The following is a 15725-nucleotide window of genomic DNA, read 5'->3' on the forward strand; positions in this document are numbered from 1 at the left end:
AGGTTCAAGAATTCAGTAGTTGTTTAGCTCAGGAGACTGGATATTTCATCTGGTCCTCAGTATACACTGAAATCCCAAAGAAGCAGGCTTCAATGTCCATGAAAAAAAGGATTGCCAGTGAGAGCAAGAACAAGCAGGCAAAGAGCAATAGCTTCCTTCTTCTATGCCCTTATATAGACTTAGAGAAGAAGGTATGGATCAGATTAGAGGCGACGACCCTTCCCATCTCCAAAGATCTAACTTAAAGATGTCTCCCCACATCAAAGATGAGGATTAGAAGTAGACATTCCCACTTCAAATTAAGCAAAATTCCTTTTCAGGTGTGCCTCTTCTGTTTTGTAATTTACTTAATTCCAGATATAGTCAAGTTGACAAGAAGAAATAGCCATCACCCTGGTGATTTTTGAACTCACATTGTTTTAATTTTTGCCTTGACCAGGACTTTTGACACGAGTACCATTTTCTCAACTCTACTAACCTCAATTGCTCCTACAAACATTCACATGCAATTGAAATCTGCCCCAGTGCACCTCTCCCCATTTGGCAAACATCTAACTCCCTGTTACGGAATTTTTTCAGTTTTCTGACAATGTCCCCAGTCTTTAATTTCTAAAATAAACGTTCAGTTCTTTTATCATGGAAATGAGGACATAATTTTTGTTTGTATGAACTGCTGCTTTTCATCTACTGATTTAAAAATATTCTATTTCTCTGTGACCTACCTCATTACCTCTCTTTTTATCTGTCATGTTCTGTTGGCCTCTCTACACCATTCTCTGTTTTCATCTTCTTTTCCACTCCAGATGCCAGTGTTGATGATCTGAGTTCAATCTCAGGGATCTTCGTGGTAGAGTAAGAAAACCGAGTCCAGGAAATTGTATCTTTTCTTCCACACATACGAGCTCACACAGAACAAATAAATGCAAAAAGACAGTTATTTTGAATTAAAGCCACTTTATGTTTTGTTTAGTTTTAAATTGAGTATCAATAAAATGCATGCACTAGTTTTTCTTCCCTTGGGTCTCCAGGTAGCAACCTGAGGAAGAGGAAGAAGAACAAGTGTAAGAGTTAGAAAGGATAGAGGACACCGAGAAATAAAGCCACTAAATGAACATGAACTACCAGAGACTAAAGCAACACGTCTGCATATAGATTATGGATTCCGGCTGACTGCTTTCACATAACTCTTGAATGTATGACTAGCTGAGTCACTCATGCGCCTTCTTGTGGGCTCCTTTCCATTTGTTGCTTTGTATTGTCCAACTTTGACATGAAAGCTTTCGTTTTATCTTGTTATATTTTATTTTGTTATATTTTGTTTTTTATCGTTTAGAAGCCTGTTCGTTTCCAATGAGAGACAAAAAGGAAGTGTTTCCAGATGGGAGGGGAGGTATTGGCTTATAGATGATTCCATGAGGCTACTCCCTGGAACCTAGCAGATACTTCGCAACAGCTTACGTCATCACTGGCCACCAGTGCCAGCCAGCCAGGCGTGGCAGCTTAGAAGAAGACTGCTCTCCTTATCCCACTCTCTCCCTTTCTTTACTTTCTCTTTTCCCACACATTCCCAGTCCCTTCTGCTCTTCCTTTCTCTCTTCTTTCTTTCTCTGTTCTTCTCTGCCTTCCTTTTTCTCTGCCTCAGGTCCCTGCTTTCCTCCCCCACCCCAAAAATAAAATCTTTATACTAGGACTGATTCATCAGAGGGACAACTGAGCATGGACCCATCAAAATTTTCTCCCCTCTGCATTATACTGTGTATGAAACACAAGTGCAGGGAAGAGCCGGGAGGAGTAGAGGGAGGGAGACTATAATTGGGATATATTATATGAGAAAATAGCCCATTTAATTAAAAGGGGAAAACATTGTCAGATAATACTCCAAAATATTGATCTTGAGAGACTCTAATAGAATTTAGGTGAACATATTTCTTTATGCTACATGATAAAACTGCACACAGGCTGGGTATATCTGAGTGGAATTTGTCAAGTGGCTTTAGTTTTAAAAGGCCAAATAATAAAAGCAACTCTCAGTAAACAAACTAACAAAATGAATTTTAAGTTTTGAACTAATATTTATACTAATATTATTTGTGTATACCATGAGCTTTAATTTATGCTTCACCATTTTCCAGATTGCTTCTGAAACTAGGGTTTCTATGGGAGGAAAGGCTGAGTCGGTAAGTTGCCTACTGTGCAAGTTAGAGGATCTGAGTTTGGATCTCAATATCCAATAAAGGGGAGAAGAGTGGAATCCACCTATAACCCCAGGACTTGAGGGGCTATGACGTTTTGAAAAAAGTAGAAACTTGGAGCTTACAGAACACTCAATTTGGCCAATTTGATGAATGCCATGCCAAGGTAAGTAATAGGTGTTGTTTAAGTTTTTAAAATAAATCACTTGAAGAAGAGCCTTGAGGTGGATCTCTGACCTCCTACACACACACACACACCCACACACACAAACACACAAAAAATTCTTATTTTACTAATATTATTGGTGGTCAAATAGATCATGCATACATACATAGAAGATGTACAATTCTCCAAGGTTTAATTTATAGAGACAATTATTTTAGTTTCATATTTAACATTTGAATTGTATCCAGTTCTTTTATTTTTACAGTGTCTATGTTTGGTTAGTATATTCTTAAATTTATAGAAGTTTATAACCTTGGGTTGTACATCTAATCCTGGCATATTTCCCCTTTTGTCATATTTTCATCTTAAAGTTTACTGTGCCTACTTAAAACTAACAACAGTTTTGTTTGCACATGTCATACCCAGAGGTACCTTTGCTCAGAAGTTTAGTTTAAAATTTTTATTAATTTTTTAACAACTTTATTTTAAAGAACAAAGATAAATGTACAGATTTTAAGCATTTTTTACATAAAAGTATATAATACATTTTTGTCAGTACTTGCTTTTTAAATTTTTATTAATTTAACTATACTTGTTATAAATGACTAGTATCTTCGATTTTAGTGTTTGGTTTAATAATAATAATAATAATAATAATAATAATAATAATAATGTACATTTGTTTTATGCTTTTGTTGACATTTTCTTACTCTTGGTAGCTTTCTTCAAATTATTTTTAACATTTATTTTTATTTGTTTTATTAGATCTGTTTGTGTAGCAATGTGCCTGAGAAGGCATGTCTTAGGGAAGACCAGTACCATCAGATCCCCTAGAACTGGAACTGCAGCCATTATGAGGTAACACGTGGGTTCGGTTCTGGGAACTGAAATTGGGTGTTCTCAAAGATCAAACAACAGCTCACCATCTCTCCATCCCCTTGAAAACTATGGCTCTAATTTTCCACCTGTCTGACAACTCTCCTAACCAACATGTATTTTAAACACTGGTAGAAATGTGTTACTGCAGAAGGGTTGGTTTCACAGCAGATGCCTATGCAGCTGTTCTCTTCCAGTCTTACTTGAAGTACCAGTTAGGCCCTGTGAACTGCGGCCTCCTTGAGAGCTGGAGCTGGCAGTCACTCTTCCCAGAAAGGCCCTGAGAAGTACAAACACAGATATCATCCCTCTCTTCATCTTCCTCCTCCCTTTCTTTCTCTTATTCCACTGTCATTTGTGCATCGTCGATGCCATTTCCATGGCACTCGGATAGTCTCCAGACTGAGAGCACTTAGGTTTCCAGTCTAAGGGGTGGAATCCTCAGCCCTACCCTGCAGGATGGATGTGAAAGCACACCCTCTCCTCTGGACCCTGTATTGCCAAAGGGAGAAAGATGCAAAAACCTCTGTAAGCCACGCACTCAACTTTGTGTTCTGCATGTAAAGTGAATCCTACCCAGTAAATACTGAATTTCAGTTTGACACTGTGAATGCGGGTAACAAGAATTGACACTGTATTTATTTATCGTCGCTGTTTTCAAACATTTTTAGGTCCTTGTTTTAGCAGTATTTAGGTAGTATTTTAAAGATATCTTCCTGAGAAGTTTTCTTTTAGATTGATCATCTCAAATTGTCAGCCTTTGATATATTATGATTCAGAGACCACAGACCCATAGTTTCTTTTCCTACTCATACATAAAATCTAAGGATTTAAGGATTATATGGTGAATTGTAACACGTCAGCAGACAGGTGTAGCTTATTAAGAGACAGCAACTTAGGTACATAGTACCCTCCTAAAGAGCTTCAGAGACTAGACCCAGGGACAGGTTTTTGATATAAGACGCTCTTGGGTAAGAATTCATGAAAGAAAGAAATGTGTCTGATTTTCTTTTATTGATAGTAATACACACTCCTAAGAAAATGGGGGAAAGGGACGAAGGTAAAAAAAGAGAGGGGAAATGAGACAGAGACACAGAGAAAGAGGGACAGAGACATGGACACACACACACACAGAGAGGGGGGGGGGAGAATATGAGTGCCTCATTCACTCACTGCACTGCCCTGGAAACACCACTATTACTGAGAGCAACAAGCAGAGCCGTGGTTCAGGTCCTAACACGTTTGGCTAGAAGACTAGCAAACTGGCCGGCTTCGGCTGCTTGTGGCAGCACATGCTAGAAGAAGGTTAGGCTGCACTGTCAGTGGGGAGAAAAGAGTAAATGGACATTTCAATGGAGTAAGCTTCAACATGTGCTCACAACTTAGCCTCACTGTCCACACAAGCACACAGACTGAATGTAAACAAGGGTGACAAATGTCACTATGTCTTAGCTCTCTCAACTCTTGTAGGGGTACTTCTGCTAAAGTGGATCATTGCCAAGATAAATGTATATCACAATGTGATCTCCCTTATTCCCCAGATTTTATCTAGCCACCTGGTTTTAGATGCAAATTACCCCTGTTACAGAGGCTGTAGAGATTGCACAATGGTTCGGACCACTGGCTACTCTCACAAGGACCAGGATTTTATTATCAGCACTGTAGGGCAGTTACAACTACCAATTACTACAGCTCCAGGGTATATGATGACCTCCACTAACCACACATGTGGTGCAAACATATAGACAACACACACAAATACACACACACACAATATTTTTTTGTAGAAACCTATCTGATGTCTACCTAAACTACAGTGTTCACATCTCAGGTGACAGGGCCACTAATTCCTGCTCCAGGACGTGGATCTTCCTTGCCAGTCCTTTGGCTGTTTGCCATTTATTTTATAGCATGAGTTTCAAATTTTCTTTTGATGTCCATCATTTTTCACAAGTCCAATGCCATTTCCTGTGAGAGCCTGTTTTCTCTTTAAATGATGTGCAACTCCTGGCAAAAGGATACCCTCTACTTCTCAGTATGAATGTGTTACTTAGGCCCAGACCAGCCTTCCTTCCATCTGCTTGTAAACTCAAATAAGTGTTTCTATCCAGAACAAGACATGTGTTTATTTTTTTAAACTTAACTTTATGTTTTAACTTAAAATATTCTTTGCCTTGTATGGATATGGGTAAGAATTGAATCCTCTTGATCATAAACACTTTCAAATAATGTCTAGCTAGATAGAAAACACTATTTTTTTTTTGGTACTAACTATTCTAATTTTAGTTTGATGTCCTGATAAAACACTCTAGCCAATGCAATTTGGAGAAAAGGGGAAATATTTGGCTCACATTTCCAGGTTATAATTCATTGTAGAGAGGGATCGGGGCAAACTCAAGGCTAGAATTTAAAGTATAAGGAAGAATGTCATTTGCTGGCTCATTCTCTGACTTGCTTTCAGACTCATGTTCAGCTAGCTTTCCTATACAACCCAGGACCACCTGTCTGGGGATTATACTTCCCATAGTTGGCCAGACCCTTCTGCACCAATTAAGCCAATCAAAACAATGCATCACAAATATGTCCATGGAGTACCTGATAGGCAATTACTGCAAGATGTATTTAAAGTAATTCTAGGCTATGTGAAGTTCACATCAGTGGGTTCTACCAAGGGTTTCAGGAGAGGCGGGTCAATGGTGAAGAGGGGTTTGATGCATTTCCGGAGGACCCAAGTTTGGTTTCCAGTCTTACAACCACCTATAATTCCAGCTTGAGGGAATCACTAAATTCTTCTTCTGACTTCTGTTGGCACCCATACTCAAGTGCTGACACACATAGGTAAAAATAGAAATGTCTTTAAAATAATGCTTAGCTGGACATTAGCTTCATCCTACCTTGTTCCTAACCCTTAAGAAATTAAATGAAATAAAGTTCTGAGCAGAGATCTTTCACCTCAGTTTATAAGAAACCAATTTTTAAAAGGCACATTTGTGAGGCACTGAGCTCGGCAGTGACTGGCACACAAATCATTTGAATATAACATGGTCCCTCTCTGCAAATAACTATATCCTAATAGGAACAAAAAGGCTCAGTTTTACATTGACTTGAGAAAAAACCTGGTATTATAACTTAAGAGACACTAAAGAGGCCAATGAATTAGTAACATTAAAAAGACAACTATACTTATTTCAAGTATGTTTAGCTTTTTAACTTAAAAAATTGTATCTGTATTAGTTTCTTGTCCTTTTGCTTCCTTTACCTGATAAGCATATGACAGACATAATATAAGAAAGAAGGGGCTTATGGGGCATGGAGTTCAAGGTTCAGGTCTGTTATGGTGGAGGAAGCCAGGATGACAGGAGCCTGAAGTAGCTGGAAACACCCACAGGAATGGAGATCAATGGGTGTGTGTTGTCCCTCAGCCTACTTTGTCCACAAACATAGTTCAGTAGGAGAGCCATGAAATGGTGTCACCCACAGTGGGTGGATCTTTCCGTATCAGTAACAAAGTTAAGACAGTTTCCTAGAGACTTTCACTCTGATGATTCAAATCGAAAGTTAAGGATAACCATCACGGTGACCGAGATGTACATCAAGACTTGGAGAAAACATCAAGACTCACTAGAGAACTAAATAGACATAAAAATCTCAAAAACTGGTTTTGGAAAAAAAATCTGGATAAAAGTTATCTGTGGGCTCTATCATAGTGTATTGGATTATTAGAACACACCTGTGGGTTCCAAGATAAATAAACCAAGGTGACTCATACTTCAGCTGGGGCCTGGACAAAAATAGCCTATCCCATCCTTAGAGAAATTTGGATTTAACAGCTCTTACCTGCACATGGCGTCATGTTTGAGACTGAGACCCTAGATATGCATTCATTATTTTTCTGTATCTCAAAAGTTAAAGTCTGTGATATAGATTTAGTAACTCTAAAAAAGTTATCTCCTAGAACTAGATGCATTTAAGTACACTTGTATCTTCTCTCTCAGTTTTGCATAGCACCCATTTCCTGAATTTTTTAGTATTTTTACATTTTTTGGCTTTCTAAATGACTTTATTTATTTATTATTCAAACTGTTATTTTAGTGCCAAATGTAATCTTAAAAAACAACATAGCATGAAGTGGAAGCAAATAAAGAAACAGAGGTAATAAGAAAAGCTATTAGAAGAAATTAAAGAGCTCAATGGAGGTGATTACATATACTTTTGGCCGTGGCATTTTGTATATTTACAAAGGTGGGATGGAGCAAGCCACAGATTTACTTGTTATCTTTCCAGCCCTAGGAATGCTTCTCTAGAGTGCTATTATTCTATATAAACACACACATACACACACATACACACATACACACACATACACACACACACACACACACACACACACACACACACACACACACACACATGCTCCCTCTGCAAGAGAAGACAGATCTAACTGTGGTTAATATTAGGATGTATTCAAAATACTGAAGAGTAATAAAAGTATTGCAAACACCTATAGAAACCGTTCTAAAGATACCATCTTTTGTGATAGGTCTTGAGATGACAAAGAGCAGAAATAAATTCTTTGAATTTTTTGTGTCTATGGTTACTTTCTAAAGGTCTATCTGGAAGTCCATTGCTAATGAAGCCCCAGGTAAAACCATCGGATAGTGGTGGGGAGTTTAATTTTGACATATAATTTTAAAAAATGAACTACTTTAAGTTGAAAATTTAAAGCAGGAAGAACCTCTATAAATCTGGATGTAAGGCTAGAATGTGGCCATGTTATCAGAGAGGAGCAGAGCTCTGTACTTTAAATCATGTGATGGTGAGAGTATGTTGAAATTTCCTGACCATTAAGAAACCAACAAAAGGGCTAGAAAGGCATCCTTCCATCCTCAGTTAGATACGGAGAGATGGAGCCACAGATATTTTCTTTGAGACCAATGTCAAATGCTTTAAAATGAATAAGGGAATTGTTGGCCCCTTGGAGCATAGATAGGTACAAACTGAGAGAAAGAGGAAAGGGAAAATATTTACACAGCCAACAGAAGCCAAGAAAAAGCTGATATGGCTCTTAAAATATTTGATAGGAAAAAATGTCAAACAAAATCGTCAACGAAACATGAAGACCACTACATATTTAGAAAGTAAACAAATGCAAATATTTATGTATTGAATCTCGGGGATCCTATTTTTTTCACAGGACAAACACTAAAAGGCCTGACTGAGACGTCAGCTAAATCTTGCTGTAATTATTATAATAATGTCTTTGTATTTATTGTTAGATAGGTCTTCCAAACACAAAAACTAAAAAGAACATTTATAGTATAACACAAGTCAACTGGACATAATAGATATTTATGGCATACTTCATCTAACATGTAGGGAATGTAATGGCCCATAGAACCTTTCTAAAACTAATTATGTTATAGGATTCCAAGCAAGTGTTTAAAAGTACAAAAGAACCAGATTCTAGAGGAATGACAGTAGAAGTCATCATTAGAGAACCTGCAGTGTGTGAGTTCATCCTGTCCACTTGAGATGTGTAAGCTCGCCCTACACAGTGTCAGTGAGGGTGTTTTCAATTAGGTGAAATGAGAATGGGAGAGCCACTCCAGTGGGGATAGCATCATTCTGTGGGTGCAGGACCTGTACTGAACAGAAAAGACCCAAGAATGGGCTGGAGGGACAGTACCATGGTTAAGTTCCACCTCCGCATCAGGTCGCACACAACCACCTTTAACTCCAGCTCCAGGAGATCCAGAACTCTTTTCTAGTGCCCCTCTTCCATTGATAACCACATGTATGGCATATATTTACATACATGCACATAAAACAATTAAAAACATTTTGAGAAAGACAAACAAACCTGAGCACAAGCCTTCCTCTCTCAGCTTGCTGACTGTAGATAACATTATAATTCATCCCAGCCCTCGTGATTGAATCTTCCCTGAACCATATGTTAAAACAAAGCATTTCCTTCTATGTTGCTTTGTATCAACACAGCAGGGAGGAAAATAGTGAATATATACAGAAACAATACAAGTGACTGGAAGTACAACATTATACTTTATAAAGAACTGCGGGCCATTGAAGAGCCAGTAAAGATATTCTAAAAAAAAAAAAAAAAAAAAAAAAAAAAAAAAAAAAAACCTTAAAAGCATAGGAAATAATGATATAACTTTCTCAGGTGTCTGAGATGTAGCTTATGCAGTTCTAAGAGGAAAGTTTCCAACTGTAAGTATTGCCATCAAAAAGATAGAAAGACATAAAATAAATATTCAATGATGTACTTCAAGGTCCCAGAGAACAGAAACAAGCCTACTACGAATACACCAGATAGCAAAAAGTATTAAAGATTGAGGGAAGTTTTAAAGAAATGGAAACCAAATGAACAATGCACAGAATCTGTCCAGAAGTTATTTGAAGAGATAAATGAATTTTACAAACTCCTAGGCATACTAATCACAATATAAGAGAGGTGTCCAAAGTAGAAAAGATTAGAAATGAAGAGAATTACTCTAAAAGGCTCTAGTAAAATGCCAAGATTCATTAGAGAAGAAATATCCTACAAACTTATATATCCTTGAAAAATGAAAATCAGTAAGAAATAGATAAATCTCTATACACATCTGCCCTCCTGAAATTAAATCAAGAAGATGTTAGCAGCTCAAATAGGTTCACAACAGGTAATGGGACAGATAACTAAATGTCACACATAAAGGGAATGTCAGGATTTAATGGAGTGACTGCTTACCTTCAGAGAAGAAGAAAAGTGATGCTGCTTAAACCTGTTCCACAGGAGTTAGCCTTCTCTAGGGATAGATCACCTGATATTCCCAAATGGTGAGCCCAAACACAGACATATGAGCAACACTGAATGAACTCAGCATGTTTTATTTATAAATTTACATATACATATATGTGACAATAACAATTAGAGAAGAGGTCATGAATTTAAAGATCAGAAACTAAGGGACTGATGGAAATTCAGTACTCATGCACGAACTTCACAAAATAATAAATTAAAATGAAGGAATGTGTACTAAATAAAAGAACTGTTTCACAAAATAGAAAGAGAAGGAATCCTCCTAACTAACTTCAAAGTTGGTGTTAGTATCAAACAAAAGATTCATAAGGGCTCAAAAATAAAACAATACCTATAATCCAACTTTCCTAATAAATGCAGATGAAGAGCTTCAGAATAAAATATCTGGAAATTGAACTCAAGAACACATTATGCTTGCACTTCACCAACATTTTGGGTTCATCTGAGAAATTCAAGATTGGTCCAACATATATTAATGGGTCAGTGTAATACAGCACATAATTCAAATTAAGTGCAGAAATCACATAGCTATCTTGATGAATACAGGAAGACCTCTGATGAAAGGTAACATGATAAATGTTTTAAAGAAACTAAGTGATGTTAAAATGCACTGCATGTGTCAAAATTACACTGAAAAAGGCTTTTTCGACAGATGTTGCTGTGCAATGGATATTTATATGGAAATATAAGTGTAAATGTTATATGACTTAAGACAGAATCACAAACAATATCCTGCTAAATGGAGAATACTGAGTATTCTTTTCACATACTCTCCACTCATTTCATAAAGCAACCCAAATCTTATCTAGATAAGACATATACAAAAGGGATGTAAAGAGGAAAAGAAGTTTTTAAATGACGCTGGCAGATGTCATGATAATTTCCTTAAAAAAAACCCTAAAATGCCACCACATCTCTAATATCTAAGTAGGATCAGTAACCTTACTACAAATCAATAATGCATTTTTTAGCAAAAAGGATTAAGATGAGTAGCTCATTAAACATTAATAATAACAACAGGCAAGCAAACCATTCCAAATCAGACAATCAAAAAATGTATCTGCTTATCAAGGACAAGTGTGTGTGTGTGTGTGTGTGTGTGTGTGTGTGTGTGTGTCTAGAACTTAGGTACAGAAATAAGTTAAATCAATATACAAATAAACAAACAAATATAAAAGCAAGACATCCTTGAATAAACCTTGTAATGAGAATTTTAGTTTCTTTAAAAACAGAAATAAGAATCTCTTTTTTTCTTTTCTTTTTAATTCCACTCATGGGATAATGAGTTGCCTCAGGTTACCCACAGCAGCTGACTATGATTTGCCTAGTGCCCTAACAGAGGTGTGATTTTAACAGCTATTTATGTGTGACATTTGGAATTCTGGAAAATCCTCAGAAGATATATAAAATGCTAGAGCCCTGAAAGGGTAGGTTATGGTTGGTTTTTGGAGGGTTGCTGTCGATTGCTGTTCGGTGCTGCTTGTCAAATAGTGATGTACAATGAGATGAAAAGAAGAAATTAGATATTCTGATGGTGAAGATCAGATATGCCCCCAAAAACTTGATGCCCCTAATCTTCTGGAAGTAGTCTGATGATATCATTGTCTCCCTTCTGACTCCTGATTTTATTCTGGAAATTCTTTTTCTTTCTCTTCTCTTTATCCTTCTTTCTGTTTGTTTAAACCTAGTATTAGGGGACTGAAAGGATAGAAAAGGTGGGTGGAAAAGTTGAAAGAAAAAGGAACCAAGAAAGTAGTCAAAGTCTGGCTACAAAGCCTAGCTAGTAATGGAAGATGACTAAAATTAACTCTTTACAGTACTGAATGAAGTACTTGAATGGACACTATATGCCTGAAGCACTTTTAATGTTGCCCATGGATCAGTAGACTATTGTGAAACTTTTTATAATACAAAATGTAATAGACAGATCCAATGTAATCTTCACTGATATTATTCATAGAATTATGAAGTTTATATAGATTAAACACTACAAACAAACAGAGAAATGGTGGAGCTATCATATACATTGATGTCATGTACACTGTAGTCATGGTGAAAACCAGGTGCTCACATAAACCAGACCTTCAGACTGGTGAAGAACAGGGACATACACATAAATCAGTACAGCTATGATTACTTGGTTTTTGGCAAAGGTGTCAAAAGGATACTTTAAAAAAGACTTCATCAATAAATGCTGCCATGACAATGGATATTTATATTGAAATTATAACCATATATCCCATTTTGAACAAAATTTCATAATGGATGAAACAGCTTAGCCCCAAGTTCTCAAACTCTCAAATTTCTAGAGCAAAAGAGGGCAAACATTTCATGCTATAAGCATGAACAAAAATTTCTTAAAACCGATAAATAGTACTATTTAGACTTCAAATCTTCTGTATTACAAAGGAAACAACTACCAAAATAAGAGATAGAATGGGAGAAAATTGTCTCAATTATACATTTGACAGAGGACTGACATATATGTGTATATAAATATGATATCGTCATATACATATATGTACACACATCCGCAAACACATCAGCAATAACTGAAAACTAACAAAACACATCCTCCACTTCTCAAAAGAGGAAACACAAATAACCAGTGGATATCTGAAAAAGTGTTCATTTCATTGTCTATGAGGGAAAATCAGCTGAAAACTACTTTTATGTCTAATCTTACCCACTTACAATTTCCATCACCAAGAAAATAACCAACAAATCTTAGCAGGGATATAGGAAAACAGTAACTCTCATTCTCTCCTGATATGAATGTAAACTGGTGCCACTGGTGTATAAATTTGTATGAAGATTCCTCAAATATCTAAAAATAGAATGAACAGACTTTCCTGGATATGTGCACATAGGTCTATTGGTCCTATCATGGGCGCACTAACGGTTCCTAGTTTATTTCCTTTGTATAAACTGTGAAGTGTCTCTTCCTCTTGCTTTCTCTTTTTATTCCTGAGCTTAGATGCATTTGTCTTGGAATGTGTTACATGCTCACGTCAGGAGACAAGGAGAACCTAATGCAGTTGGATAATAGGTTGCTGAGTAGTCCTGGTGCTTTGGAGGGCAGGGCAAAAGTTAACTTGGAGAAAGGTGGAACAAGTGAACAAGCAGAATCTGACGAAGGGGACAGAAGCAGAGAATCCCTCAACAAGTTCTCCTCTGTTACACATGGCCATTGGCTGGAATGGAAGGTGGGTGTCTAGCCTGTGACTGGGGGTTACTCCTTCAACTTTCTCATCCCTGAGAACCTCCTCTTTGAACTTCATTGCAAGTGTCTCTTTTCCTTCAGAGAAGCCAAATAATCTTTGATTATACCTCTTTATCAGTCAAGTGTTTACCCTTATATATAGAATAAAATGTTCTCAATAAGAACTGATTTTTAAGAATTTAAATCCTGTTTACATGTACTTTTTGCTCATTGTAACTAGTAAGACCTTAATGCACACTATCAAACCTTTGGGAAAAAAAAGCCAAGCACTGACAAAAATGTATTCATATACTTTTATGCAAAAATACTTAAAATTTGTTCATTTATATTTGTTTTTTTTAAAAATAAAGTTGTTTTAAAAAAGAATTCACACTAGGTTCTGAAGTCCTTGAGAAATATTTGGGTAAAAAGAGTCAACTAAAGGTATAGCTTAAAAGTTTAATATTGTAGAGAAAGCTAACTCATGAGTTTTCAGACTATAATAATCATTGGAAAACTAAGGGGGTTATTATTCTAAGTCACAAGCAGAGGAAAATTCTGACTAAAACAAAAGCTTTGAATTTTACTTCTATAAATGTGTGGTTTTTATATAACGTTTATGAAATATTTGTGTATTTAATATTAACCTTATTATAGTACCTCCTCTTAGAAATAATATTTAAAATCTTTTATATCATAATTATCCCTGGTTATATAAACTTATTGGAAAAATATTTTAGTCATCAAGTAGCACTGCACCCGGGTTAATTCAATCCTTAACTGCAAAGATTTGACAATAATTATGAGCAAATATCCAATTTATGTATTGAACAACAACATAATTTTTCACATAGTACAGCAGGACAATGTGGATGTGATTATGAACTTCTCAGTCATATTTTACATAAAAATTACATGATACAGCCTTTACACTGGGAGACGTATAACCACATTTTTATATGAAAGATTTTTATGAAGACATAGTACAATCAAGCATAATGATATAGTTATTTTAAACAAATAATTATTGAACAACTGGCATGCTGATACGTTTATACATGGATACAATAATAAAAACATATTTCATGAAAAAACATAGATTGTTTTTTAACTCCAAAGTCTATGAAGAAAATTTAAAAGAATAGAAATACGTGGCAAGTTGGGGGAGTCTTCTGTCTCCCTTTTCAAGAGCAGAAGAGTATAGAAAAGCATTCATTCCCTTTGAACTCTGAGAACTAACAGTGATTTTCATGTTTATGTTGTTTTATTCTGGGAATAAAGTTATAGAAAAGATTATAAAGGAATACTTTCCTATTTATAGAATGACCCTTAAAAAGTCCCATTATTTTGCTTTAAGCAATGTGGAAACTACTTGGAAGTAATCTAATGGAATTTATGCATTTGCCTGTGACATGAAGTAGAAGAGTGAGCTGTTGAAAGTGAAGTGCCACTGAAAGGTTTCTAATTGTAAGGACTAGCCATGTTTCTTGAAATGCAGTTAATTCCTGTTAAGATTCACAGCTAATGCAACCCTGTTATTGTTACATTGTATCAAAGTGCTAATAGCCCTCATTTCAGGTATGCTAAGTTACAACTCTAGACACATTCAGATTGTCACTTAGAAACATAGTTAATTATTCTTCCTGAATTAATGTGGGGGGTGAAACTGGGTATTACTGTGCCTAGCCTTTTTACACTTAACTTATCAATAGTTTAAAACTACTTAATTATTCCACATTGTGGAAACTTTAGAACTCATGTTTTTTTTATCTCTCATAAACTTGTGTTAATATTTAACCCCAAAGGAATGAGCTCAAAATATCAAGGTCCTCATGACATTATAAAAATTCATAAATCATTCATCTTGAATATATTTGGTAAAATTATTACAGCATCTTATTAGTGACAAAACTAATGGCGATGACATCTCACATCGAAGGCTTGAAATACAAAGGAAATAAGGGTTGGTCAATGTCCAGCGTTCAGTATAGTTCAGCTCCAAAGCAAAACTTTCCTATGAGATCTTCTCCTTTGTGTTGTTGGCACACAATGAAGTAATTACTGAAGCACCACAACAAAACTGCTGTTTTGGGGCTTCCTTTTCTTTTTTGTTAACCATTTGTCCTATGAAGATCACGACATTAATCCAAATCTCTCCCGATTCATGGGCTTAATGCTGAGAAGTATATACAGGTTCATGGTTCCACCCCGCACATCATTTATGTATGTGTTTTGTTTATCAATTTTCTTCCAGGTAATAATTATTTTTGAACATGAATGGCTTCCACAAACTAGAAACTTTAGTAAATGGAAACTCAAGTCATCCGAGTCACGTATAAAGCGCATAAGTGCCTCAAAGTCCATCTTCTTTAACATCCTGCTAAGAACACAGTGGCAACTGTTTTGTAAACCGTTATCTCTTTGAGAAGATATGGGTAAGATTCCATATGGATGCCCGGGCCTCTTCTC

Source organism: Micromys minutus (genome assembly GCF_963924665.1).
Source record: "Micromys minutus genome assembly, chromosome: 21".
Taxonomy (NCBI): domain Eukaryota; kingdom Metazoa; phylum Chordata; class Mammalia; order Rodentia; family Muridae; genus Micromys; species Micromys minutus.